The sequence below is a fragment of the Pristiophorus japonicus genome, chromosome 2, assembly GCF_044704955.1.
Source record: "Pristiophorus japonicus isolate sPriJap1 chromosome 2, sPriJap1.hap1, whole genome shotgun sequence".
NCBI lineage: Eukaryota > Metazoa > Chordata > Chondrichthyes > Pristiophoridae > Pristiophorus > Pristiophorus japonicus.
In genome coordinates this window covers 262,284,666-262,311,741 of record NC_091978.1, presented here as the reverse complement: position 1 = coordinate 262,311,741, position 27,076 = coordinate 262,284,666, and positions in this window count along the sequence as shown.

Genomic DNA, 27,076 nt, shown 5'->3' with positions numbered 1-27,076 from the left:
TGATTATTTTCTGTGATAGTTCATGATATTTTACTGATCTATGTACCTGGACCCCTAAGTCTCTTTGGACATCCACTGTTTTTAGCTTTTCACCATTTAGAAAGTATCCTTTTTAGGTGCAAAGTGGATGGCCTCACATTTGCTTACATTGAAATCCATTTGCCACAGTTTTGCCCATTCACTTAATCTATCAATATCCCTTTGTAATTTTATGCTTTCATCTATACTGACGCCTATCTTTGCGTCATCGACAAATTTGGATATATGACTTTCTATGGCATCATCTAAGTCGTTAATAAGATCTGTGAATAGTAGCGGTCCCAACACAGTTCCCTGCGGGACACCACTAGTCACATTCTGCCAATTAGAGTACCTACCCATTATCTCCTGCTGCTTCAGCCAATTTGCCAACCAGGTCAATAATTTGCCCTCCATTCACATGGGTTTCTACCTTAGTTAACAGTCTCTTATGTGGGTATTTATCAAATGCCTTCTGGAAGTTCATATAAATAACATCCATAGACATTCTCCTGTCCAATCCACTACTGTAGTCACCTCCTCAAACAATTCAACCAGGGGTCTATCAGGACTGACCTAACTTTCACAGATCCATGCTGGCTCTCCCTGATCAAGTGAAAATTTTCAAGGTGTTCAGTCACCCTATCCTTAATTATACACCCTAGCAATTTCCTGACTGCAGAGGTTAGCCTAATTGCTCTATAATTCCCTGATTTCTCTCTCTCACCTTTCTCAAATAGCAGAGTGGCATACGAAATTTTCCAATATAAAGAAACGGTTCCCGAATCAAAAGAACTTTGGAAAATTACCGTTAGGGCATCTGCAATGAGCTCACCTACTTCCTTTAAAACCTTGGGATGAAAACCATCCTGTGGATTTGCCACTCTTTAGTGCAATTATTTTCTTCATTACTGTTATTTTACTTACTTTAATGTTATTGAGTCCCTGTTCCCGATTCAATATTAGTTTTCTTGGGATTTCCAGCATGTTATCTTCTTCTTCTACTGTAAATACTGATGCAAAGTAATTATCATTGAAAATATCACCACTTTTAATTTTTAAGAACATAAGAACATGAGAATTAGAAGCAGGAGTAGGCCCCTCGAGCCTGCTTCACCATTCATTAAGATCATGGCTGATCTTTTACCTCAACTCCACTTTCCTGCACTGTCCCCGTATCCCTTGATTCCCTTAATATTCCAAAATCTAAAGATCTCTGTCTTGAATATACTCAAGGATTGAGCCTTCAAAGCCCTCTGGGGTAGAGAATTTCAAAGATTCACCACACTCTGAGTGAAGAAATTTCTCCTCATCTCAGTCCTAAATGGCCGACCCCTTATTCTGAGACTGTGACCCCCTGGTTCTATACTCCCCAGCCAGAGGAAACATCCTCCCTGCTTCTACCCTGTCAAGTACTGTAAGAATTTTGTATGTTTCATTGAGATCACCTCTAATTCTTCTAAACTCTAGAGAATATAGGCCTAATCTATGCAATCTCTCCTCATAGGACAATCCCCCATCCCAGGAATCAGTCTGGTGAATCTTTGTTTCACTCATTCTGTGGAAAGTATATCCTTCCTTCGGTAAGGAGATCAAAACTGTACACAATACTCCAGGTCCAGTCTCACCAGGGCCTGATATAGAAATATAGAAAATAGGATACTATTAGTAGGCCATTCGGCCCTTCGAGCCTACGCTGCCATTCAATATGATGGCTGATCCTCTATCTCAACATCATATTCCCGCTTTCTCCACATACCCCTTAATGCCTTTTGTTTCTAGAAATCTATCTATCTCCTTCTTAAATATATTCAGTGACTTGTGGTAGAGAATTCCACAGGTTCACCGCCCTCTGAGTGAAAACATTTCTCCTCATCTCGGTCCTAAATTTCCTACCCTGTATCCTAATACTGTGACCCCTTGTTCTAGACTTCCCTGCCAGGGGAAACATCCTCTCCATATCCAGTCTGTCCAACCCTATCAAAATTTTATACGTTTCAATGAGATCCCCTCTCATTCTTCTAAACTCTTGTGAATACAGGCCTAGTTGACCCAATCTCTCCTCATATGACAGTCCTGCCATGCCAGGTGAACCTGTCTGGTGAACCTTCGCTCCATTCCCTCTATGGCAAGTATATCCTTTCTTAGGCAAGGAGACCAAAACTGCACACAATACTCTCACCAAGGCCCTGTATAACTGTAGTAAGACATCCTTGCTCCTGTACTCAAATCCTTTTGCAATGAAGGCCAATATATCCTTTGCCTTCCTAACTGCTTGCTGCACCTGCATATTTGCTTTCAATGACTGGTGTACAAGGACACCCAGCTCCCTTTGTACATCGACATTTCCCAAGCTATCACCATTTAAATAATACTTTGTCCTTATGTTTTTCCTATCAAAGTGGATAACTTCACATATATCCACATTATACTGCATCTGCCATGTGTATATAATTGCAATAAGATGTCTTTACTCTTACTCAAATCCTCTTGTAATAAAGGCCATTTGCTTTCTGAATTGCTTGCTGTACCTGTATGTTAACTTTCAGCGAATCGTGTACAAGGATACCCAGGTCCCTCTGAACACCAACATTTTCCAATCCCTCATCATTTAATAATACTTTGCTTTTCTATTTTTCCTACCAAAGTTGATAACTTCACATTTCTCCACATTATATTCCATTTGTCATGTTCTTGCCCATTCACTTAGCCTGTCTATATTCCCTTGAAGCCTCTTTGCATCCTCCTCACGACTTACATTCCCACCTAGCTTTGTATCATCAGCAAACGTGGATATATTACATTTGGTCTCCTCATCCAAATTATTGATATAGATTGTGAATAGCTGGGGCCCAAGCACTGACCCTTGTGGCACCCCACTAGTTACAGACTGCCAACCCGAAAATGACCCGTTTATTCCTACTCTGTTTTCTGTCTGTTAACCAATCCTCAGTTCATGCTAGTATATTACCCCCAGTTCCAGAGCCCTAATTTTGTTTAATAACCTCTTGTGTAGCACCTTATCGAATACCTTCTGAAAATCCAAATACACCACATCACTGGTTCCCCCTTATCTATTCTACTAGTTATAACCTCAAAAACCTCTAACAGATTTTAAATTTGGCACTCTGAGTCCACATTCCCAGTATATAAACTATTTCCACTGGCAGTAGGGTCAGTAACCAGAGGACACAGATTTAAAATAATTTGAAAAAAATGTCAGGGAGAGATGAGGAGAAATGTGTTTACTAAGTGAGCTGTTATGCTCTGGAATGCACTACCGGAAAGGGCGGTGGAAGCAGATTCAATAGTAACTTTGAAAAAGTAATTGGATAAATACTTAAAATGGAAACATTTGTATGGCTATGGGGAAATAGCAGGGAAGAGCTAATAATTTAATAGCTCTTTCAAAGAACCAGCACAGGCACGATGGCCTGAATGGCCTCCTTCTGTTCTGTATGATTCTATGATTCTATGAAATTGCGGCATTCTTGCGTCCTGCTTGTGAACCTCTATGGAGGAAAATAATGAACCATACTTGCCTCACAAGTCGTGCATCAGTGACCTGCCAGATCGGCGTCTGCGCACCAAACTGCCTGATGTTTCTGATGTCACCAGAAGCAGCTTGAAAGGAGCCAGAGGCATATGTGTTTAGAGCCATGGTGCATACCGTGGTATTGGGCTCCAATTCCCGTTCAAACAGGTGGCATAGGTAAGTGACCAAATTCCTGTTGAAACGTAGCCAGCTTACACACTGCTGTTCTGTGAGGTTCAGGTATGATGTTCTGTTTCTGAAGACCCGCAAGTTGTAAGGTCTTCTGCGCCCTTTAAAGACTGCTTGTGGAGGCTGCTTGCTGACTGTTCCCGCCATGATTGGCTGGGTGGTTTTAAGATATGGCATTTCAAGCGTATGGACACCAATTTCAAAAAAGTTTTCTGATTCAGGCACAGGATCCCTTATTAACATATTTAAATGATGCTCGCCTTTGTTTCAGGTGGCCGCTAGGGATACCTATGAAGTACCTGAACCAATATGGCATCAGGTATACTTCCAACACCGTCCTGGTGTGGGATGCCACACTGCAAAATTCCACTTCCACCTATTTTGGACCTGGAAAATGTGCAAAGCCCATATCAATTTCTCTCCTATATTTTTGGCAAAGACTGAATTATTTCATTAAAATACATTTTGAAATCTTTCCATTGATTATTAAATCCTTACTAATTGTTACAAAAGATAAAACCATTGCAATCTCACCCTTTTCCAATGAAGGCATATCTGAAATCTAGTATTAGGATGCATTAGCTTGTAAGTAGTTATAAGTCAACTTTTGTCAATAACATATTAAAATACGTTTAAAGATGAAATTATCTATGTTCATTCTGCACAGAAGTCTGTTGCATTTTTCATTTCAGGCAATTTTGCCAGATTTACTATTAGTGCTGTTCAATAAATAATGTGATGCAGGGAAGGGCTTTATACTGTCAATATCAACAGGCTCTACTCATTTTACTTTGTCATGTGAATGTCTGAGTAACAATCATTTCTCTCTTTTGCATCAGAGGAACTATTTATTTTGCCCTATTTATTTAATGGTGTATTCTGGTCTCAAGCAAACTTTCAGTAAGTCACTGGACTCAAGAGAACAATCCAGCTAATTTAATCCAGAATAGTGTATTGTCGAATGTGCCCATGCGGGCAAACGTTGAGCAATGTCTTTGCTTCAGGTCGAGGGCGCCATTTGTTAATGATTTTCATAATCTAGTTTGTCCAAGGTTCCAAGAATTTGCACTGTGCTCCCAAAGCTGGAACTAGACCTTGTTGGACTTCAATTGTGTACAGAGGTAAAACAAAACTTGGAAATAGAGTGAACAGTGAGGAGTATAGTAATAGACTTCAAGAGGACATAGACAGGCTGGTGGAATGGGCGGACACGTGGCAGATTAAATTTAACGCAGAAAAGTGTGAAGTGATACATTTTGGTAGGAAGAGGAAATGTAAACTAAAATCTACAACCCTAAAGGGGGTACATGAACATAGAGACCTGGGGGTATATGTGCACAAATCATTGAAGGTGGCAAGCAGGTTGGGAAAGCACTTAAAACATCTTATGGAATCCTGGACTTCATGAATAGAGGTATGGGGCTAGATTTTTCCGGGAGCCCCCCAACATCCGATTGCCCGTGCAGAAAAACGCTAATATTTTGCAAGTAATGCTGGTGAAAATTTCCATTATTAAGTTAAAAAATAATCGCCCGGCGAGAAAATGGATCTTGCACCATTGTTCTCGATAGTTTATCTGCGGTTAAAGGGGAAACTAAGTAAAACGGGCGGTTCTTAAATTAAAAAAAAATTTAGTCCAAGGCTGTGGTTGGGCCCTGGGAGGAGGGGAAACTTAACAAAAAAAATTTCCAAAAAAAAAAATAAAAAGTCAAAAACATTCCTAAGACACTTTTAAAGCTAAACACCATTTTACAATAAAAAAATAACTGAAGAACCTTTGACTTATTTTTCTTTGCAGAGTACTCACCTACCGCCCTGTTTAAGCAGCTTTTACAGGGCGATTCCCTCGGCGATCTGGACAGGCTTCCGTCGGGGCCAAAATTACGCCCTGGCGATTTTTTCAGTGGTGCACATCGGTGGTTTGGTTCCAGCGGGTGTTTTGAGATTTGGGCAGTACCATTAAAAAACTAAGGGGGAAACATTTGCCGGGCGGTTTTTCTGGCAAAAACAGCTATACTGCCGATAAAATCACCGAAAACCCACCAAAAATGGTGGTGAAAGTTAAGCCCTATGTACAAAAGATTGGAAATTATGATGAACCTGTATAAAACACTGGTTCAACCTCAACTGGAGTATTGTGCCCAATTCTGGGCACCGCATTTTAGGAAGGATGTTGTAGGGTGTTCATTTTCCACTCTACTTTGATTCATAGACCTCTGGAATTACAGGAAAGACTCCATGTAATTCAAAGTTTAGGATCAAACCCAAATGTTAGTTTATTACACAAAAGCCAACTAAAAATGACAGATCACGACTTCTTGGAGATTGATTGAAGACATATAATCACCCATCCAGCCAGTTGCTGCTGTGGTCGATTGTAGGCTCGTGGAGCTAGGAAGGATGGTGGGTCCCAGCTGCTATGCTTCTCCACTTGTCTCTCCTCCTGCTTGAGTTTCCTTCTCGTCATCTCTCTCTTCTTGTTCTTCTTTTCATTGTTCCCCTTCCTGGTCGTTGTTCCTTTGACCTGTTGTTCTGAGGTGTTTTACTTCTGTGAGCTCCTTCATATATATCCATTCGATTATACAAATCTCCTGCTGGGCTGCTTTCAGTTAATGCATAGAAACATAGAAACATAGAAAATAGGTGCAGGAGTAGGCCATTCGGCCCTTCTAGCCTGCACCGCCATTCAATGAGTTCATGGCTGAACATTCAACTTCAGTACCCCATTCCTGCTTTCTCGCCATACCCCTTGATCCCCCTAGTAGTAAGGACCTCATCTAACTCCTTTTTGAATATATTTAGCGAATTGGCCTCAACAACTTTCTGTGGTAGAGAATTCCACAGGTTCACCACTCTCTGGGTGAAGAAGTTCCTCCGCATCTCGGTCCTAAATGGCTTACCCCTTATCCTTAGACTGTGACCTCTGGTTCTGGACTTCCCCAAAATTGGGAACATTCTTCCTGCATCTAACCTGTCTAAACCCGTCAGAATTTTAAACGTTTCTATGAGGTCCCCTCTCATTCTTCTGAACTCCAGTGAATACAAGCCCAGTTGATCCAGTCTTTCTTGATAGGTCAGTCCCGCCATCGCGGGAATCAGTCTGGTGAACCTTCGCTGCACTCCCTCAATAGCAAGAATGTCCTTCCTCAGGTTAGGAGACCAAAACTGTACACAATACTCCAGGTGTGGCCTCACCAATGCCCTGTACAACTGTAGCAACACCTCCCTGCCCCTGTACTCAAATCCCCTTGCTATGAAGGCCAACATGCCATTTGCTTTCTTAACCGCCTGCTGCACCTGCATGCCAACCTTCAATGACTGATGTACCATGACACCCAGGTCTCTTTGCACCTCCCCTTTTCCTAATCTGTCACCATTCAGATAATAGTCTGTCTCTCTGTTTTTACCACCAAAGTGGATAACCTCACATTTATCCACATTATACTTCATCTGCCATGCATTTGCCCACTCACCTAACCTATCCAAGTCGCTCTGCAGCCTCACAGCATCCTCCTCGCAGCTCACACTGCCACCCAACTTAGTGTCATCCGCAAATTTGGAGATACTACATTTAATCCCCTCATCTAAATCATTAATGTACAGTGTAAACAGCTGGGGCCCCAGCACAGAACCTTGCGGTACCCTACTAGTCACTGCCTGCCATTCTGAAAAGTACCCATTTACTCCTACTCTTTGCTTCCTGTATGACAACCAGTTCTCAATCCACGTCAGTACACTACCCCCAATCCCATGTGCTCTAACTTTGCACATCAATCTCTTGTGTGGGACCTTGTCGAACGCCTTCTGAAAGTCCAAATATACCACATCAACTGGTTCTCCCTTATCCACTCTACTGGAAACATCCTCAAAAAATTCCAGAAGATTTGTCAAGCATGATTTCCCTTTCACAAATCCATGCTGACTTGGACCTATCATGTCACCTCTTTCCAAATGCACTGCTATGACATCCTTAATAATTGATTCCATCATTTTACCCACTACCGATGTCAGGCTGACCGGTCTATAATTCCCTGTTTTCTCTCTCCCTCCTTTTTTAAAAAGTGGGGTTACATTGGCTACCCTCCACTCCATAGGAACTGATCCAGAGTCAATGGAATGTTGGAAAATGACTGTCAACGCATCCACTATTTCCAAGGCCACTTCCTTAAGTACTCTGGGATGCAGTCCATCAGGCCCTGGGGATTTATCGGCCTTCAATCCCATCAATTTCCCCAACACAATTTCCCCAACTGAGGCTAATAAGGATTTCCCTCAGTTCCTCCTCCTTACTAGACCCCCCGACCCCTTTTATAACCGGAAGGTTGTTCGTGTCCTCCTTCGTGAATACCGAACCAAAGTACTTGTTCAATTGGTCCGCCATTTCTTTGTTCCCCGTTATGACTTCCCCTGATTCTGACTGCAGGGGACCTACGTTTGTCTTTACTAACCTTTTTCTCTTTACATATCTATAGAAACTTTTGCAATCCGTCTTAATGTTCCCTGCAAGCTTCTTCTCATACTCCATTTCCCCTGCCCTAATCAAACCCTTTGTCCTCCTCTGCTGAGTTCTAAATTTCTCCCAATCCCCATGTTCGCTGCTATTTCTGGCCAATTTGTATGCCACTTCCTTGGCTTTAATACTATCCCTGATTTCCCTTGATAGCCACGGTTGAGCCACCTTCCCTTTTTTATTTTTATGCCAGACAGGAATGTACAATTGTTGTAGTTCATCCATGCGGTCTCTAAATGTCTGCCATTGCCCATCCACAGTCAACCCCTTAAGTATCATTTGCCAATCCATCCCAGCCAATTCACGCCTCATACCTTCAAAGTTAGCCTTCTTTAAGTTCTGGACCATGGTCTCTGAATTAACTGTTTCATTCTCCATCCTAATGCAGAATTCCACCATATTATGGTCACTCTTCCCCAAGGGGCCTCGCACAACGAGATTGTTAATTAATCCTCTCTCATTACATAACACCCAGTCTAAGATGGCCTCCCCCCTAGTTGGTTCCTCGACATATTGGTCTAAAAAACCATCCCTTATGCACTCCAGAAAATCCTCCTCCACCGTATTGCTTCCAGTTTGGTTAGCCCAATCTATGTGCATATTAAAGTCACCCATTATAACTGCTGCACCTTTATTGCACGCACCCCTAATTTCATGTTTGATGCCCTCCCCAACATCACTACTACTGTTTGGAGGTCTGTACACAACTCCCACTAACGTTTTTTGCCCTTTGGTGTTCTGCAGCTCTACCCATATAGATTCCACATCATCCAAGCAAATGTCCTTCCTAACTATTGCCTTAATCTCCTCCTTAACCAGCAATGCTACCCCACCTCCTTTTCCTTTTATTCTATCCTTCCTGAATGTTGAATACCCCTGGATGTTGAGTTCCCAGCCCTGATCATCCTGGAGCCACGTCTCCGTAATCCCAATCACATCATATTTGTTAACATCTATTTGCACAGTTAATTCATCCACCTTATTGCGGATACTCCTTGCATTAAGACACAAAGCCTTTAGGCTTGTTTTTTTAACACCCTCTGTCCTTTTAGAATTTTGCTGTACAATGGCCCTTTTTGTTCTTTGCCTTGGGTTTCTCTGCCCTCCACTTTTCCTCATCTCCTTTCTGTCTTTTGTTTTTGCCTCCTTTTTGTTTCCCTCTATCTCCCTGCATTGGTTCCCATCCCCCTGCCATATTAGTTTAACTCCTCCCCAACAGCACTAGCAAACACTCCCCCGAGGACATTGGTTCCAATTCTGCCCAGGTGCAGACCGTCCGGATTGTACTGGTCCCACCTCCCCCAGAACCGGTTCCAATGCCCCAGGAATTTGAATCCCTCCCTGCTGCACCACTGCTCAAGCCACGTATTCATCTGAGCTATCCTGCGATTCCTACTCTGACTATCACGTGGCACTGGTAGCAATCCCGAGATTACTACTTTTGAGGTCCTACTTTTTAATTTAGCTCCTAGCTCCTTAAACAGCTGGATGAGTCTTGATGGCTGTAATGATGAGTTTGGATCTGTTTGGATGGCTACACTTCGCACCTCGTTAACTGTTGCTTCCGCCACTCGTCTGTGCACGGAATCGGCAGGACCAAAGATAACTCCTTATCTTTTATGCCTCGCTATCCAAAAATGCATGCCTTGTGGGATCCTTTGTGGTTCTGGATTTTTGCAGACTTGTAGTCTCCATCGGGAACTGTTTTTTCCTCTCCAGCCAATTAATCCATGGGCTTCTTTGCTTGACCGTATCAAAACCCTTTGTCTCAATGTTAATAGGGTCTTGCTCTTGACCCCAGAAATTGCATTAATCAGTTATAAGTCACCACCTGCCCCAGGCTGGTGCTCTTTCTCCCGCCCAACAGTCTCACAGGTTTTTGTTTAAACCATTTCAGTCCATGGCCTCTTGCTGTACCCTGATCACGAAATGTGTAAACCCTTACACTTCCCACTTTAATGTCTCTTGTTATAAACTCAGAGATATTACTCTAGGTGGCTTCTTCTTCTTTTTCCTGAGGCATTTTGGGTGTATTGCAGTCTTCAGTCAAATCTCCACATTAGCTACTTTTTACAACAAAACAATGTGAGGCCTTAATCCATCTGACTTCAGTTTATACTTTTAGAAACACTTTGGCCTTGGTTCATTTTAATAACCCTTCAAGATTCCCTTCCCTCGTCTTTTGCTTTAATTTACAGTTCAAGATGAATAGATACAGCACTATTACTAACTGTACAATTATAACAAGTATGATAACGATTCAAACCCAAGGAGGGATCTCAATATTGAGTCCCACATCCCACCGTGGAGGGGAAATCATTTCCTTGATTTCTTCCCTTACTTTTTCATTCCTTTGGTGTAACGTGCAATAATGTTTGTGGGACAGTTCGATGTCCTTTAATAGTTCAGTCAAATGTGCGGATAACGGCGGGATATCGTATCCAATACATAATATGTATCCCTGGAGGTTCGGTAAAGTACCTTTGACTGTAATACTGATATGTCTGTGGTCTGAGATAGGAATTATCCTTTCTTGTGCTCCTTGTGTCTCTACCTGGGGTTTGAAGCAAAAGGTAGAATCTTTCACTGAGCACCAAGTGTCATGGTGTACTCTATACAGACTTTTGCTAGTGGTGACACAGTATGTCCCATTCCCCTTGTACGCAACCTGGGGCAGGACATGGTTGTGAGCCGTCACTTACATGAGACAGCTTATAGGTTGCCCGTCCCCGTACTTGAACCCACATACCAGCTGGTCGAAAGGATTCAGATGATAGGGGCACAATACCACATCTGTACCTCCTCTCTGACATCCCTCCAGACTAGCATTGAGGTTCCCAACTTCACCACATACTGAGGGGTTTTATGATGTTTCACATGTACCCCGTTCCAAATTACCCCAATGTTTTCCACCCGGTATGCCGGTACAGGTTGTTCTGACTGATCCATCACCAGTATTCTAAGCACTATCCCCATTATAGAATTTTACTCTGACCACAGTTGACAGGGACTGGGTGCGCTTCGGAGGCTGACCGTAGCTGGCACAAATTAAAGAGGTTATTGTAGACACTTAACGCTTTTAGGTGCTTGTTACTGACCCACGATGGTACATGGCCTTGTTTTATATCCTCTAAATTACTGCGTCCTTCATTTAACAGCCAAGCCCCGTACATGACACACATGTCATTCTGAGCAGCTTGATCTGACGTGTTTCTACCCTCCTTTATCAAAGCATTGATGGTCTGAGCATGTGTCTCCACCTCAGCTATCATCTCCTTCAAATGGATTGTCATTACCTGATCTTTCTGTAGATCATGACCCTCTATGTCACTACTCTCGCTGCACAGCACTGCCCCCCAGTCATCAAGATCCACGGCGTGGCCCTGGGAAAGGTGGACCATTTACCATACCTCGGGAGCCTCTTATTAACAAGAGCAGACATTGACGACGAGAGTCAACATTGCCTCCAGTGCGCCAGTGCAGCCTTCGGCCGCCTGAGGAAAAGAATGTTTGAAGACCAGGCCCTCAAAACTGCCACCAAGCTCATGGTCTACAGGGCTGTAGTAATACCCGTCCTCCTGTAAGGCTCAGAGACATGGACCATGTACAGTAGACTCCTCAAGTCACTGGAGAAATACCACCAACGATGTCTCCGCAAGATCCCACAAATCCCCTGGGATGACAGACGCACCAAGATTAGCATCCTTGACCAGGCCAACATCCCCAGCATTGAAGCACTGACCGTACTTGATCAGCTCCATTGCAGGCCACATTGTCCGCATGCCAGACACGAGACTCCCAAAGCAAGCGCTCTACTTGGAACTCCTTCATGGCAAACGAGCCAAAGACGGGCAGAGGAAACATTACAAGGACACCCTCAAAGCTCCCCTGATAAAGTGCACTATAGAAACATAGAAAATAGGTGCAGGAGTCGGCCATTCAGCCCTTCTAGCCTGCACCACCATTCAATGAGTTCATGGCTGAACATTCAACTTCAGTACCCCATTCCTGCTTTCTCGCCATACCCTTTGATCCCCCTAGTAGTAAGGACTTCATCGAACTCCTTTTTGAATATATTGAGTGAATTGGCCTCAACTACTTTCTGTGGTAGAGAATTCCACAGGTTCACCACTCTCTGGGTGAAGAAGTTTCTCCTCATCTTGGTCCTAAATGGCTTACCCCTTATCCTTAGACTGTGACCCCTGGTTCTGGACTTCCCCAACATTGGGAACATTCTTCCTGCATCTAACCTGTCTAAACCCGTCAGAATTTTAAACGTTTCTATGAGGTCCCCTCTCATTCTTCTGAACTCCAGTGAATACAAGCCCAGTTGATTCAGTCTTTCTTGATAGGTCAGTCCCACCATCCCGGGAATCAGTCTGGTGAATCTTCGCTGCACTCCCTCAATAGCAAGAATGTCCTTCCTCAAGTTAGGAGACCAAAACTGTACACAATACTCCAGGTGTGGCCTCACCAAGGCCCTGTACAACTGTAGCAACACCTCCCTGCCCCTGTACTCAAATCCCCTCGCTATGAAGGCCAACATGCCATTTGCTTTCTTAACCGCCTGCTGTACCTGCATGCCAACCTTCAATGACTGATGTACCATGACACCCAGGTCTCGTTGCACCTCCCCTTTTCCTAATCTGTCACCATTCAGATAATAGTCTGTCTCTCTGTTTTTACCACCAAAGTGGATAACCTCACATTTATCCACATTATACTTCATCTGCCATGCATTTGCCCACTCACCTAACCTATCCACGTCACTCTGCAGCCTCATAGCATCCTCCTCGCAGCTCACACTGCCACCCAACTTAGTGTCATCCGCAAATTTGGAGATACTACATTTAATCCCCTCGTCTAAATCATTAATGTACAATGTAAACAGCTGGGGCCCCAGCACAGAACCTTGCGGTACCCCACTAGTCACTGCCTGCCATCCTGAAAAGTACCCATTTACTCCTACTCTTTGCTTCCTGTCTGACAATCAGTTCTCAATCCACATCAGCACACTATCCCCACTGACACCTGGGATTCCCTGGCCGGGGACCGTCCTAAGTGGAGGAAGTGCATCCGGGAGGGCGCTTAGTACCTCGAGTCTCATCGCCGAGAGCATGCAGAAACCAAGCGCTGGCAGCGGAAAGAGGGTGCGGCAAACTAGTCCCACCCACTCCTTCTCTCAACGACTATCTGTCCCACTGTGACAGAGACTGTGGTTCTCGTATTGGACTGTTCAGCCACCTAAGAACTCATTTTAAGAGTGAAAGCAAGTCTTCCTCAATTCCGAGGGATGCCTATGATGATGTTGACGCTCCCCCAGTATTTTCTTTAACTGGTCCCTTAAGGTATTTACTTGGACTTGCAACTGCGCGTTGCCTACACTATTGACCAGTGATGTCCCTGTATTAAATGCCATAGCCACATCATTCATCAGTCCCTTTTTTCGTCTCCCCCATCCTGTCTGGCTGTTGCTTATCGGTTTGTATGGTTCCCCCTGACTTTCATCCCCGTAATTTTTCTGATCGAATTGCTGAATCATTTCTCTTAACAATCGCTCATGTAACTTTTCCGTTGCTGGCGGGCACCACCGGGGTATTTGTAACTCTGTTAAATTCAGAATAACCGGCACTACTTCGTAATACACAGTATGATACAACATTTTGCCTGTTGGGATTAACACCAGCTTATTAAGTCCGGGTATTAGGGACAGGACATGAAACTTCTTGGTCTGGAATCTCCAGCATTTTAGGGAGAGGTTTTAATCTGCTCACGATCAGCTCGGTTGCATTGACTGCTTTTGGAGGGTTCAAGCTCACACAAGAATCAAAACCCTGTGTCCAATTCATACACGACTCGGAATCCTGCCATTGTTGTTTAAAAACAATTGCCACACCTCCCCTGCACTTGTGGCTTGATCCAACCACACAGACGTAAATCCTTTGTTCCTCCTTCCACCACTTCTCCCAACACAATTTCGCCCCTTCTTTTGTTCCTGTGGTCCACCTGTTTGAGCTATTACCCAGTTTCTCCCATTCTGTGGATGCATTAATTTTACTCCTGTCTGTTTTCCGTAACCACCACCACCCTCCCATGGGGGTACTTCCTTTACATTCCAGACAAACTCATCTACCCTCTCTCACCCGAAGCTTTCTGGTCATGATGTTTACCCTTGGGCAGGACACTGACACCTCCCCAAGTTTATTCTTGGTTTGTCTGGAGTATTTGGTCGAATTTGACCCTAACCACCCTGGCCAACATAGGTGTTTGTGCCCTTATTGCTCCGTATGCTCCCCCTTGTGTTACAGTGGGGCCATTTCCTCCCATACACCCGTATGTAAGGAATGCCTGAGTGACTCCTCGATCTCCCCATCCTGCTATAATCAAGGCCATCCACATGCTCATCCACAACGTCCACCTCACCTCATATCCTTGGCTCAATTTGCGTCTATAAAGACGAAATGAAAGAAATAACACTACTCTGTGGGGGTCTCCCCTCACAGATCCTCCTTTATCCTGATGCTTGGGCTTTCGGCAACTCGGGGGTGGAGATGGAGGAGACGTCCAGGGTACCCTCGGTCGTGGCACCCGACCACTCCGCCTTACTGCTCCGTCCCTTACGTCTCCATCATCATCATCCCACAGCATTGGTGGAAGGCTTACATCGATCAAACTCTTCACAGTTCCTTGGGCTTTGGCCCGCTTTTTACTTTTCTCTCCGGGGTTGTACAACTTACATTGGTTTATGTGAAACCACTTTATTCCTTTTGGCAGCTGGATTGCATCGACCATAGGGCTTGCCTTGTCTGCTATGTTATATGGTCCTTTGTACAAAAGTTCAAATGGCCCTATTCTGACATAATTCCTGACCATTACCTGATCCCCTACCCTCCATTCCTGTGTAACCCGGGGTTCCAGCAGCAGTTTATTCTGCTGGTGCTGCCTACCCATATTGTCAGCTGCTTCCCAATGCCGCCCCTTCAGAATATCATACAGACCTCTGACAAACCTGTCCCGGGTAACCTCTGTAACTTGTGTTTCGGTCAGGACTGGTGCTTGGATATGGGTCGGGGTCCTCATAAGTCTCCCTGTCATCAGCGCATGTGGGGAGTGTCCCGTACTCTTCGAGAGACTGGCTCGGTGATTCATCAGTACTAGGGTAGCACCTCATCCCATTTCCTTGGGGTATCTCCGATCTCTTTTTTAAGCCTCTCTTTTAAGGTCCGGTTTGTCCTCTCTACTGTACCTGATGATTGGGAGTTATACGCCACATGCCATTTCCCCTGTATTCCTAACATCTTTAGGGTGGCCTGCATTACCATTATACTTCTCTCACCAGAACCTTTGCTGTGACTACTGCGGTGGCCGCCCTACAAGGAAAAGCTTCTACCCATTTTGTGAAAAGATCTACTAACACCAGGCAATATTTATTGCCTCTGCCTGAGGTGGGCAGTGGCCCAATGAAATCTATCTGTAGAGACTGCCTTGGCCCCTCTACTCTCCTCGTGTGTCCCAACAGAGCCTTCCTCCGGTGGGAGTCTGGATTATTTGCGGCACATACCAGACAATTCTGACAGTAATCCTTTACATCGTTTCTATGCCTGGGCCACCATCCCACGGCCTCCACTTTATTCCACTTCGTTCCTGGTCCTGGATGTTCAGCCCCTGGATCCCCATGAGCTAGCTGCAAGAATTCTTCCCTGCACTGCCCAGGCACGATCGAGCTGTCTCCTTTAAATAGCATTCCCTATCTTACTGCTATGCCTGCAGTTCCTAAAGGTTCCGCTACAGGCTTCCCGTCTACCTTGTCTCTAATCGCTACTCTAAGGTCTGCATCTCGTAGCTGAGCATCTTTTAAATCAGGCAACAATGGTACTTCTTTAGGCCCCTCTCTGCCTGTTACATGATCTGTCCACAGTGATATGGATCCCAAGGTGTCCCTTCTCCAACCCTGTTTTGGCCAGTTTGTCAGCTTTCTCATTCCATTCCCACTTAGGCTCTGTCTTAGATTGTGCTTTGACCATTTGGATGTAGTAATCCTTCTGGTCCCTACCTGTGATGTCCAGAATGACTTTAACAGGGGAGCCGTCACCAACGGCTTCCCATCTGAGGACTTAAACTCTCGCCTAGCCCAAATTGTTAAATACTCTGTACAGGAGTTACAAGTGAACATGGAGTCCAAACATATCGTTATAGGGAGTGGGGAATTCACTAGGGTGTGTGACCACACACGCTATGGCTGCCAGTTCGGCCTGCTGTGCACGTAAAGTGTTGGGGAGCTTTATGGCCTTTTCTATCCCTGCCTCTGGATTGTAAATCCTGCAGCCTGTTTTTCTCTCTCTGTTCATCACTGAACTAGAACTGTCTACATAAATGTCTCTGCCTGTCAGAAGATCCCCTGCTCGGAATCCCACATCGACAGCCCACATTCCTTCCACTGAACACATGTGAGCTGCTCCCAGGTAAACCAGGTTAGAAACATAGAAAACATAGAAACATAGAAAATAGGTGCAGGAGTAGGCCATTCGGCCCTTTGAGCCTGCACCACCATTCAATAAGATCATGGCTGATCGTTCCTTCAGGACCCCTTTCCTGCTTTCTCTCCATACCCCTTGACCCATTTAGCCGTAAGGGCCATATCTAACTCCCTCTTGAATATATCCAATGAACTGGCATCAACAACTCTCTGCGGTAGAGAATTCCACAGGTTAACAACTCTCTGAGTGAAGAAGTTTCTCCTCATCTTAGTCCTAAATGGCCTGCCCCTTTCCTAAGACTGTGTCCCCTGGTTCTGGACTTCCCCAACATCGGGAACATTCTTCCTGCATCTAACCTGTCCAGTCCCGTCAGAATTGTATATGTTTCTATGAGATCCCCTCTCATCCTTCTAAACTCCAGTGCATAAAGGCCCAGTGTCTCCAGTCTCTCCTCATATATCAGTCCTGCCATCCCTGGAATCAGTCTGGTGAACCTTCACTGCACTCCCACAATAGCAAGAACGTCCTTCCTCAGGTTAGGAGACCAAAACTGAACACAATATTCCAGGTGGGGCCTCACCAAGGCCCTGTACAACTGCAGTAAGACTTCCCTGCTCCTATACTCAAATCCCCTTGCTATGAAGGCCAACATACCATTTGCCTTCTTTACCACCTGCTGTACCTGCATGCCAACTTTCAAGGACTGATGAACCATGACACCCAGGTCCCGCTGCACCTCCCCTTTTCCTAATCTGCCACCATTCAGATAATATTCTGCCTTCGTGTTTTTGCCCCCAAAGTAGATAACCTCACATTTATCCACATTATACTGCATCTGCCATGCATTTGCCCAGCCTAACCTGTCTAAGTCACCCTGCAGCCTCTTAGCGTCCTCCTCACAGCTCACATCGCCACCCAGTTTAGTGTCATCTGCAAACTTGGAGCTATTACACTCAATTCTATTATCTAAATCATTAATATATATTGTAAAGAGCTGGGGTCCCAGCACCGAGCCCTGCGGCACTCCACTAGTCACTGGCTGCCATTCTGAAAAGGACCCGTTTATCCCGACTCCCTGCTTCCTGTCTGTCAACCAGTTCTCTATCCATGTCAATATATTACCCCCAATACCATGTGCTTTGATTTTGCACACCAATCTCTTGTGTGGGACCTTGTCAAAAGCCTTTTGAAAGTCCAAATACACCACATCCACTGGTTCTCCCTTGTCCATTCTACTAGTCACATCCTCAAAAAATTCCAGAAGATTTGTCAAGCATGATTTCTCTTTCATAAATCCATACTGACTTGGACCAATCCTATCACTGCTTTCCAAATGCGCTGCTATTTCATCTTTTATGATTAATTCCAACATTTTCCCCACTACTGATGTCAGGCTAACTGGTCCATAATTATCCATTTTCTCTCTCCCTCCTTTTTTAAACAGTGGTGTTATATTAGCAACCCTCCAGTCCATGGGAACTGATCCAGAGTCGATAGACTGCTGGAAAATTATCACCAATGCATCTACTATTTCTAGGGCTACTTCATTAAGTATCCTGGGATGTAGACTATCAGACCCTGGGGATTTATTGGCCTTCAATCCTGTCAATTTCCCTAACACAATTTCCCACCTAATAAGGATATCCTTCAGTTCCTCCTTCTCGCTACACCCTCGGTCCCCTAGTACATCCGGAAGGTTATTTGTGTCTTCCTTTGTGAAGACAGAACCAAAGTACTTGTTTAATTGGTCTGCCATTTCTTTGTTCCCCATTATAAATTCACCTGAATCTGACTGCAAGGGACCTACGTTTGTCTTCACTCATCTTTTTCTCTTCATATATCTATAGAAGCTTTTGCAGTCAGTTTTTATGTTTACGGCAAGCTTCCTCTAGTACTCTATTTTCCCCCTCTTAATTAAACCCTTTGTCCTCCTCTGCTGAATCCTAAATTTCTCCCAGTCCTCCGGTTTGCTGCTTTTTCTGGCTAATTTGTATGCCTCTTCCTTGGATTTGACACTATCCTTAATTTCCTTTGTTAGCCACGGTTGAGCCACCTTTCCTGTTTTATTTTTACTCCAGACAGGGATGTACAATTGTTGAAGTTCGTCCATATGATCTTTAAAGGTTTGCCATTGCCTATCCACCGTCAACCCTTTAAGTATCATTTGCCAGTCTAATTTAGCCAATTCACGCCTCATACCATCAAAGTTATCTTTCCTTAAGTTCAGGACCCTAGTTTCTGAATTAACTTTGTCATCTTCATCTTAATAAAGAATTCTACTATATTATGGTCACTCTTCCCCAAGGAGCCTCGCACAACAAGATTGCTAATTAATCCCTTCTCATTACACATCACCCAGTCTAGGATGGCCAGCTCTCTGGTTGGTTCCTCAACATATTGGTCGAGAAAACCATCCCTAATACACTCCAGAAAATCCTCCTCCACCGCATTGCTACCAGTTAGGTTAGCCCAATCAATATGTAGATTAAAGTCGCCCATGATTACTGCTGTACCTCTATTGCACACATCCCTTATTTCTTGTTTGATGCTGTCCCCAATCTCACTACTACTATTTGGTGGACTGTACACAACTCCCACGAGCATTTTCTGCTCTTTGGTACTCCGTAGCTCCACCAATACCGATTCCACATCATCCAAGCTCATGTCTTTCCTTACAATTGCATTAATTTCCTCTTTAACCAGCAACGCTCCCCTGCCTCCTTTTCCTTTCTATCTATCCTTGCTAAATGTTGAATACCCTTGGATGTTGAGTTCCCAGCCTTGGTCACCCTGGAGCCATGTCTCCGTGATGCCAATCACATTGTATCCATTAACTGCTATCTGCACAGTTAATTCGTCCACCTTATTCCGAATACTCCTCGTATTGAGACACAGAGCCTTCATGCTTGCCTTTTTAACACACTTTGACCCTTTAGAATTTTGCTAAAAGTGGCCCTTTTTGTTTTTTGCCTTGGGTTTCTCTGCCTTCCACTTTTACTCTTCTCTGGGCTAGCTTTGGTTTCCTAGCCTTTCTACCTTCAGGTCTAACTGATTAAGCAACAATGTCTGGCGGGCAATCCTGTTACTGCTCACTGTCCCATTTTTCATCCTACTGTCCAGTAACATTTGTGCGGGGTGTGACAGGTCAGTCGAGTTACTTTAGCTAACCCTGTGAGCGACCGAAAATGTTTTACTGCCCAAAAAGTTGCTAATCGATGTCGCTCGCAATTTGAAAATCTCTTCTCTACTTCTGTGAGATCCCAGGAGGCGTAGGCCGCTGGTCTCAGCTTGCCATGTTGCTCCTGGAGTAACACTGCACTGAAGCTGTCCCCAATAGCTGCTACCTCCAGACTATAGTCCTGGTCCCCATTTATTGCTCCCAATGCTGGTGCCGTCCGTAACACCTCTCCTGACAACTCTCATTCCATTCCCACTCTACTCCTTTCCTAAAAAGCCTTAACAAAGGAGCTGCCATGGCTGCATATCCTTCAATAAACTCCCTGCAGTAATCAATTATTCCCAGGAAAGACCTTACCCCAGACATGTTCTTAGGAACTAGTAGTTCCTGGACTGTCTTTCTCTTAGCTCCATCGATAGCTCTCTCTGCTCCTCTAATGGTCAAACCTAGAAACTGCACCTCCGCTTGGCCTACTTGAGCTTTCTTCGGATTCATTTTAAAACCTGCTTCTTTTAACAAATTCAACAATTCACTCAATAATGGCCCATGGTCCTCTGCACTTTCAGAAAATAACAACAGGTCGTCCACATATTGGACCAACCAATCCGGCAGACTAAAATCTTTTAGTGCCTCGGCCATACTCTGGTGAAAGATTGAGGGACTATTGTGAAACATTTATGGAAGACATGTCCACGTGTACTGCTGACCCTTCACGGTAAAGGCAAATTTATACTGGTCCTCCCGTCTCAAGGGAATGGACTAAAACCTGTTTGAAATGTCCAGCATGGTAAAAGCTTTTGCTTTTGATCGGGACACTCCCTATCAAATCTGCTACCACTGCTACCGTGGGTTCACAGGATGGAATATTTTTATTCAGGATTCGGTAATCTACCGTGACCCTCCATGAGTTATCAGGCTTCTTTCTTGGCCATAGGGGTGAGTTTATATGTATGGCTATGGTTCTTAACACACCTTGATCCACCAGGGAATTTATAGCAGTTTCCAAATCCCTTTCTGCTTCTGGGGAAAATTATACTGTTTCTGGGGCCATGTCATTGGGTCCTCATCTATCTTCACCTCTACCCCAGTTACTCTCCTGCAATCATGCTTGTGCGTTGCAAATACATCTATATTCTCCTGTACATGCCCTTGATACTGGCTGGAAAGTTATCGACTAATCTTTCTGTGTCATAACTCCCTTTCGGCTTCATCGTGCAGGTGCTGCCTTTGTCTGTACTGTCCCTGGGAATCACTACAATCTTACCCATCCTATTTGTATCAACTGCACCCCCACAGACAATTGTTATTCATACCCACTATGGCGTGGTGTGCCAACATGTAGTCGGCCCCGAGAACTCCAGAACCGGGCTGTTCCTACTTCATTAAAATGCATTCCCACTTTGTTGTGTTAGGTCCTAATTCTATGGTTAAGAGTTTCCACACTGCTCCAGCCTGCTCATTATCTGTAAAACCTGCCAGTGTAAATGGGACTCCGCTTGACCACGTGGAAGCGGTTGGATTCGGTGAGTGGACAACCGTGCTACAGGCTCATGTATATACCAAATACCTTCCCCTAATGGCTTCCACCTTAACATCTACACATGGCCTGCCGCACTCATCATAGATGAGTGGATACAGGTACTCTGGCTGGGCGCAACGTCAGAGTGCGCATTGGGTCCCTTTTCACCCACTGCAGCGTCCAGCTTTCCTTCACCCTTGCCCATAACCTGCTGTAATGCGGCCACTAAAACCTGTACTGGGTCATTGGCTATCTTCCTTTGGCCTTTCTCTGCCTCAGCATCCTCGTACCCTGGCTTCCCTCCTCTCAAGAGTCTACAATCCTTGCTCCAGTGTCCCAACTTCCCACAGTTAAAACACCCTCTGAATCGACTGGCATTAACTCCCCCTTGTCTCCATTCTCTCTTTGCCCGAACATCTCTCTTACTTCGTGCACTTTCCCCTTTTGTCTCTCCTCTTCCCCTTGTCTGGCCTTAATTGCTAGCATCAATCTTCTCAATACCTCTGCCCCAGTATTTTGGAGATTGTCTGGGTCAAACCATGCTTCGATCTTCACTCTGAGCCGTGGTAAACTGTTAGGCATTATGGTTCTCAGCCAATGATTTCTGGGTTAACCTATTAAGCCTGCCTATATCAGATTTCCTCCAGTGACCCTTAAATAAACAGGCCACAGTCTATCTGCAAATATATCGGGTGATTCGTTTACTTGCTGCCTAGTCTGTTCTGCATGCCAGAACGGATTACCTTGACTGTACCCTAACGCTGCCAAGATTTCCTCCTTTAAGCCCTGTGAGGTTCCTCCACGTAACTTGGTGGCTGTTGACAAACTCTGATATAGCTTCCCTTCCAGGGAGAGCAGTGTTAACTTCACTATCTCCTCCTCGCTGCAGTTATTGACACCCCCTATCTGCTCTAGGTTGGCATCTCCTTCTTGCTTTAATTTTGCAACACCTGTCAGCATCTCCTGCAGCTGAAGCGGTGTGAATGGGATCATATAGTCGCTCTGTAATGGTGTCGGACCACCATTTGGTGGGGGTGGACTGAACTTCTGCTATCTTAAGGGTCACATCAGTTTCGGGGGTCCCGGTGCCTTGGGAGCCCACCGATGCTCGCTATCCTCGGGCCCATCGTCTGACTCCTTCCCCTCTGCATCCCAAACTTCCTTGCCTTCCCCGGGTGTCATGAGACAAACCATCCCTTTGGCACCGTCTAACTCTGCTGTTAACTGGCGGATCTTTTCTTTATAAGGTCCGTGATCTGCCCTCTCGTAATCCTGTTTCTGCATTACCTGGTATGCTATTTTTATCTTTCTTAGCGGTTCATCTTCTTTGGCTCTATGTGCCTTTCACTCTGCTCGAATTAAGCCTGCTGCTGCCTTTTGCACTCGGTCACCTGGCACTGCAAATATTTGAGGTGATTACGCGCCATTTCTTCTTTAATACTTTGGCCCTGCTTTTCTCTATTCTAATTGCTTATCTCACCTTTTAATTCCCTACTGTCATCCTCCAGCTGTCCTACCTTTTTCCTTAACAGTTGCGTTTGCTTCTGCAGGCACGTGAGCCAAATCACCTTCTCGTTTGACCCTTTGTGATTACTACTAACTGTGCACTCTGTCGCTTGTTCCTGCGGATCCTCAGAGTGTAGCATTTCTCATGCCCATGGCTCCAAAATGTCCAGTTTGTTGCATATATATGCAGCTACCTTAGCCTCCATGGACTTCTTATGACTACTCTTAGCCACTAGTTCTACCATGTTTCGCTGCGGTGAGTCCATTTCCAGTGCCTCTGGCTGAGAAATTATTCCTGACTATTCCTCGCAGTGACCTGTGGTTATTGTTACTCAGGCTTCTCTCTGTGACTACCCTAGTCGACCCGAGATTACTTCAGCCTATCCAAGACTGTTTCTCTCCTCCGGTTGCCCTAGCCGCCCTTGAGATTACCTCACCCTTCTCTGTGACTACCCCAGTCAACCTAAGATTACTCCAGCCTATCCGAGACTGTTTCTCTCCTCGGATTGCTCTAGCCGCCCTTGAGATTACTTCGGTCTCCCTGAGACCCCTTCGCAGACTACCCATGAATACTTTTCTCTGTGGCCACCCTAGTTAACCGGGATTACTCCAGCCTACCCAAGACTGTTTCCCTCCTCCAGTTGCCCTAGCCGCCATTGAGATTTCATCACCCTTCTCTGTGACTACCCCAGTCAACCTGAGACCCCTTCGCAGACTACTCACGAATACTTTTCTCTGTGGCTACCCTAGTTAACCTAGGATTACTCTAGTCTACCCAAAACTGTTTCCCTCCTCTGGTGGCCCTAGCCACCATTAAGATTACTACGGTCTCCCTAAGACCCTTTGCAGACTACCCACAATTACTTTTCTCGGTGGCTACCCTAGTCAACCTGGGATTATTCCAGCCTACCCAAGACTGTTTCCCTCCTTCTCTGGTTACCCGAGCTGCCCTTGATATTATTACTTCCTCTGACTACCTTACCCGACCTGAGACTTAACCAAGCCTCCCCAGGGTTTCTTGTCCTGATTTGTGTCCGTGATCATATTCCAAACTCTCAGGTCCTGCTGTGGTCGCCATTTTATGTAGGGTGTTCGTTTTCCACTCTACTTTGATTCATTGACCTTGGGAATTACATGAAGGACTCCACGTAATGCAAAGTTTAGGCTTAAACCCAACTGCTAGTTTATTACACAAAAAACAACTAACAATTACATAACAAGACTTCTTGGAGATTGATCAATGACATACAATCACCCATCCAGCCAATTGCTGCTGTTGTCGATTGTAAGCTCATGGAGCTAGGGAAGATGGTGGATCCCGGCTACTTGCTTCTCCACTTGTCTCTCCTCCTGCTTGCGTTTCCTTCTCGTCATTCTTCTTTCCATTGTTCCCCTTCATGGTCTTTGTTCCTTTGACCTATTGTTCTGAAGTGTTTTACTTCTGTGAGCTCCTTCATATATATCCATTCAATTATACAAGTCTCCTGCTGAGCTGCTTTCTGTTAATGTGGCTGGATGAGTCTTGATGGCTGTAATGATGGGTTTGGATCTGTTTGGATGGTCACACTTCGCACCTCATTAACTGTTGCTTCCGCCACTTGTCTGTGCATGGAATCGGCAGGAACTAAGATAACTCCTTATCTTTAATGCCTCGCTATCCAAAAATGCATGCCTTCTGGGATCCTTTGTGGTCCTAGATTTTCGCAGACTTGTAGTCTCCATAGGAAACTGCTTTTTCCCCTCCGGCCCATTAATCCATGGGCTTCTCTACTTGACCATATCAAAACCCTTTGTCTCGATGTTAATCGGGTCTCTCTCCTGACCCCAGAAATTGCATTAATCAGTTATGAGTCACCATCTACCCCAGGCTGGTGCTCTTTCTCCCGCCCAACAGTCTCACAAGTTTATGTTTAAACCATTTCAGTCCGTAGCGTCTTGCTGTGCCCTGATCACGCAACGTGTAAACCCTTACAATGTGAAGGCCTTAGAGTGGGTGCAGAAAAGATTTACGACAATGATTTCAAGGATGAGGGACTTCAGTTACAAGTATAGACTGGAGAAGCTGAAGTTCTCGTTAGAGCAGAGAAGGTTGAGACGAGATTTGATAGAGATGTTCAAAATCATAAGGGGTCTAGACAGAATAGATTGAGAGAAACTGTTCCCATTGGCAGAAGTGTCACGAACCAGAGAACATAGATTTAAGGTGATGAGCAAACGAACCAAAGGCAACATAAGAAAAAACTTTTTCATGCAACAAATGGTTAGGATCTGGAATGCACTGCCTGAAAACGTGGTTGAGGCAGATTCGATCACAGCTTTCAAAAGGGAGATTGAAAAGTTCCTGAAAGAAAGAAAATTGCAGGACTACGGGGAAAGAGTGGGGGAGTGGGATGAGCAGAGAGCTGGCATGGCTCCGCGGGCTGAATGGCCTTCTTCCATGCTGTATATGATTCTATGATTCAATGAACTAGCGTGGAGTAATTCTCTGTTCTGCCACCACTGAACTCTAATTAGACCTGGTGCCAGGTGAAATAATTTCTGTACTTTGTATAAAGCCATCTAATGATCAGTGAAGGAATTGATATATAAACATCATGAGGATGAAATTCAACTTGGGCAGTATTGTACCTGCCACCAGCTATATGCCCCGCCCAATATTCATCTCTATTGACGAAAGAAAGACTTTGATTTATATAGCACCTTTCACAACCACCAGATGTCTCAAGGTGATTTACAGCCAAATGAAGTAGTTTTGGTGGCCGAAATTGCCCACCGCCCGAAACGAGGCACATCTAGCGCATTTTGCTGTTCATTACTGCCGCAATGGTTGCAACAGCCATTAGAGGGAAATTCAGAATTTTTGCTGGAAAAAGTATTGGCGGCAGGTAAGGGCTTTTCGTGGCGGTGTGGGTGCGGATGGGCCGATTGGGCCGTGAAAGTTAGCCATTCCAGGGCCACAACTGGTCGAGGGAGAAGGACATCTGTACGTTCTATATCTGAAACACAGCAGCCTTCCCAGACCCAAGCTGCAGCCACAGGGGAGACACTGCGGCATAGTTCAAGAATAATTTGCATAAGAGGGGTTATAAGGAGATGCACAAGGGTGATAAATGATAATGTGCATTTTTTTTTGCACCATTCTTTCTTGTGTAATAAATCTTTTTTGTGTTTGAATATCTGAGCAGGTCTCTCATTTCACTGTGGGCAATGATGTGTGAAAGGGCTCATTGGGTTGGCCATGGAGATGCAAAGATGAAGAATAAAGTGCGCATGAACTCATCGGAAATGAGCAGCAATGAGACAGTTCTGCATTTCCCTTGCAAGGTTTGGATGGCGATGCCGCCTCCTGCATGATGAGCGACCCGCATCCTGATCCTCCACCTGTGCCTCCTTCTCCTCCTGTGCGTTGTGCGCCTGCACCTCCTTCTCCTCAGGTGGTACTGCTGGCTCATCCTCCAATGGCTGTGCCCTCATGATTGCCAGGTTGTGAAGCATGCAGCAGATGACTGCGAATAGGGAGAGCCACTCAGGCGCGTACTGCAACACTCCACCAGAGCGATCCAGGCAACGGACCCTCTGTTTAAGGATTCCGATGCACTGCTCAATTATGCACCTGATGGCTGAATGAGTCATTGTAGGCTTGCTGCGCAGCAATGCTGGGGTTGCAAAGGAGAGTCAGTAGCCAAGTGCACAGTGGGAAGCCCTCGTCTCCAAGGAGCCAGCTGCAATCTTGGTTTGGGCCAGCAAACACACCGGGCACACCGGTCTGGCGCAGGATGGAAGCATCGTGGCTGCTGTCAGGATACCGGACTCAACTGCCATGATTTTGCGGTGCTGGTCACACACCAGCTGGATATTGAGGGAATGGAATCCCTTGCGGTTTCTGAAGATCTCTCGGGATTGTTTTGTGGCGCCCTCAATGCGACGTGGGTGAATTCTATGGCGCCCTGAACCCTGAGGAAACCCACAATCCTCACAAACCAGGTCTGCCGCTCCAACTGTTTTTCCCTGCTGATCGGGAAAGATATGTATTCCCTCCTCCTCTTATAGCGAGCATCTGTTATGTGACGGATGGAGCTATGTGCGGTGAACTGCAAAATGTTCGGGATGTCTGCTGTAGCAGCTTGGAAAGATCCAGTCACAT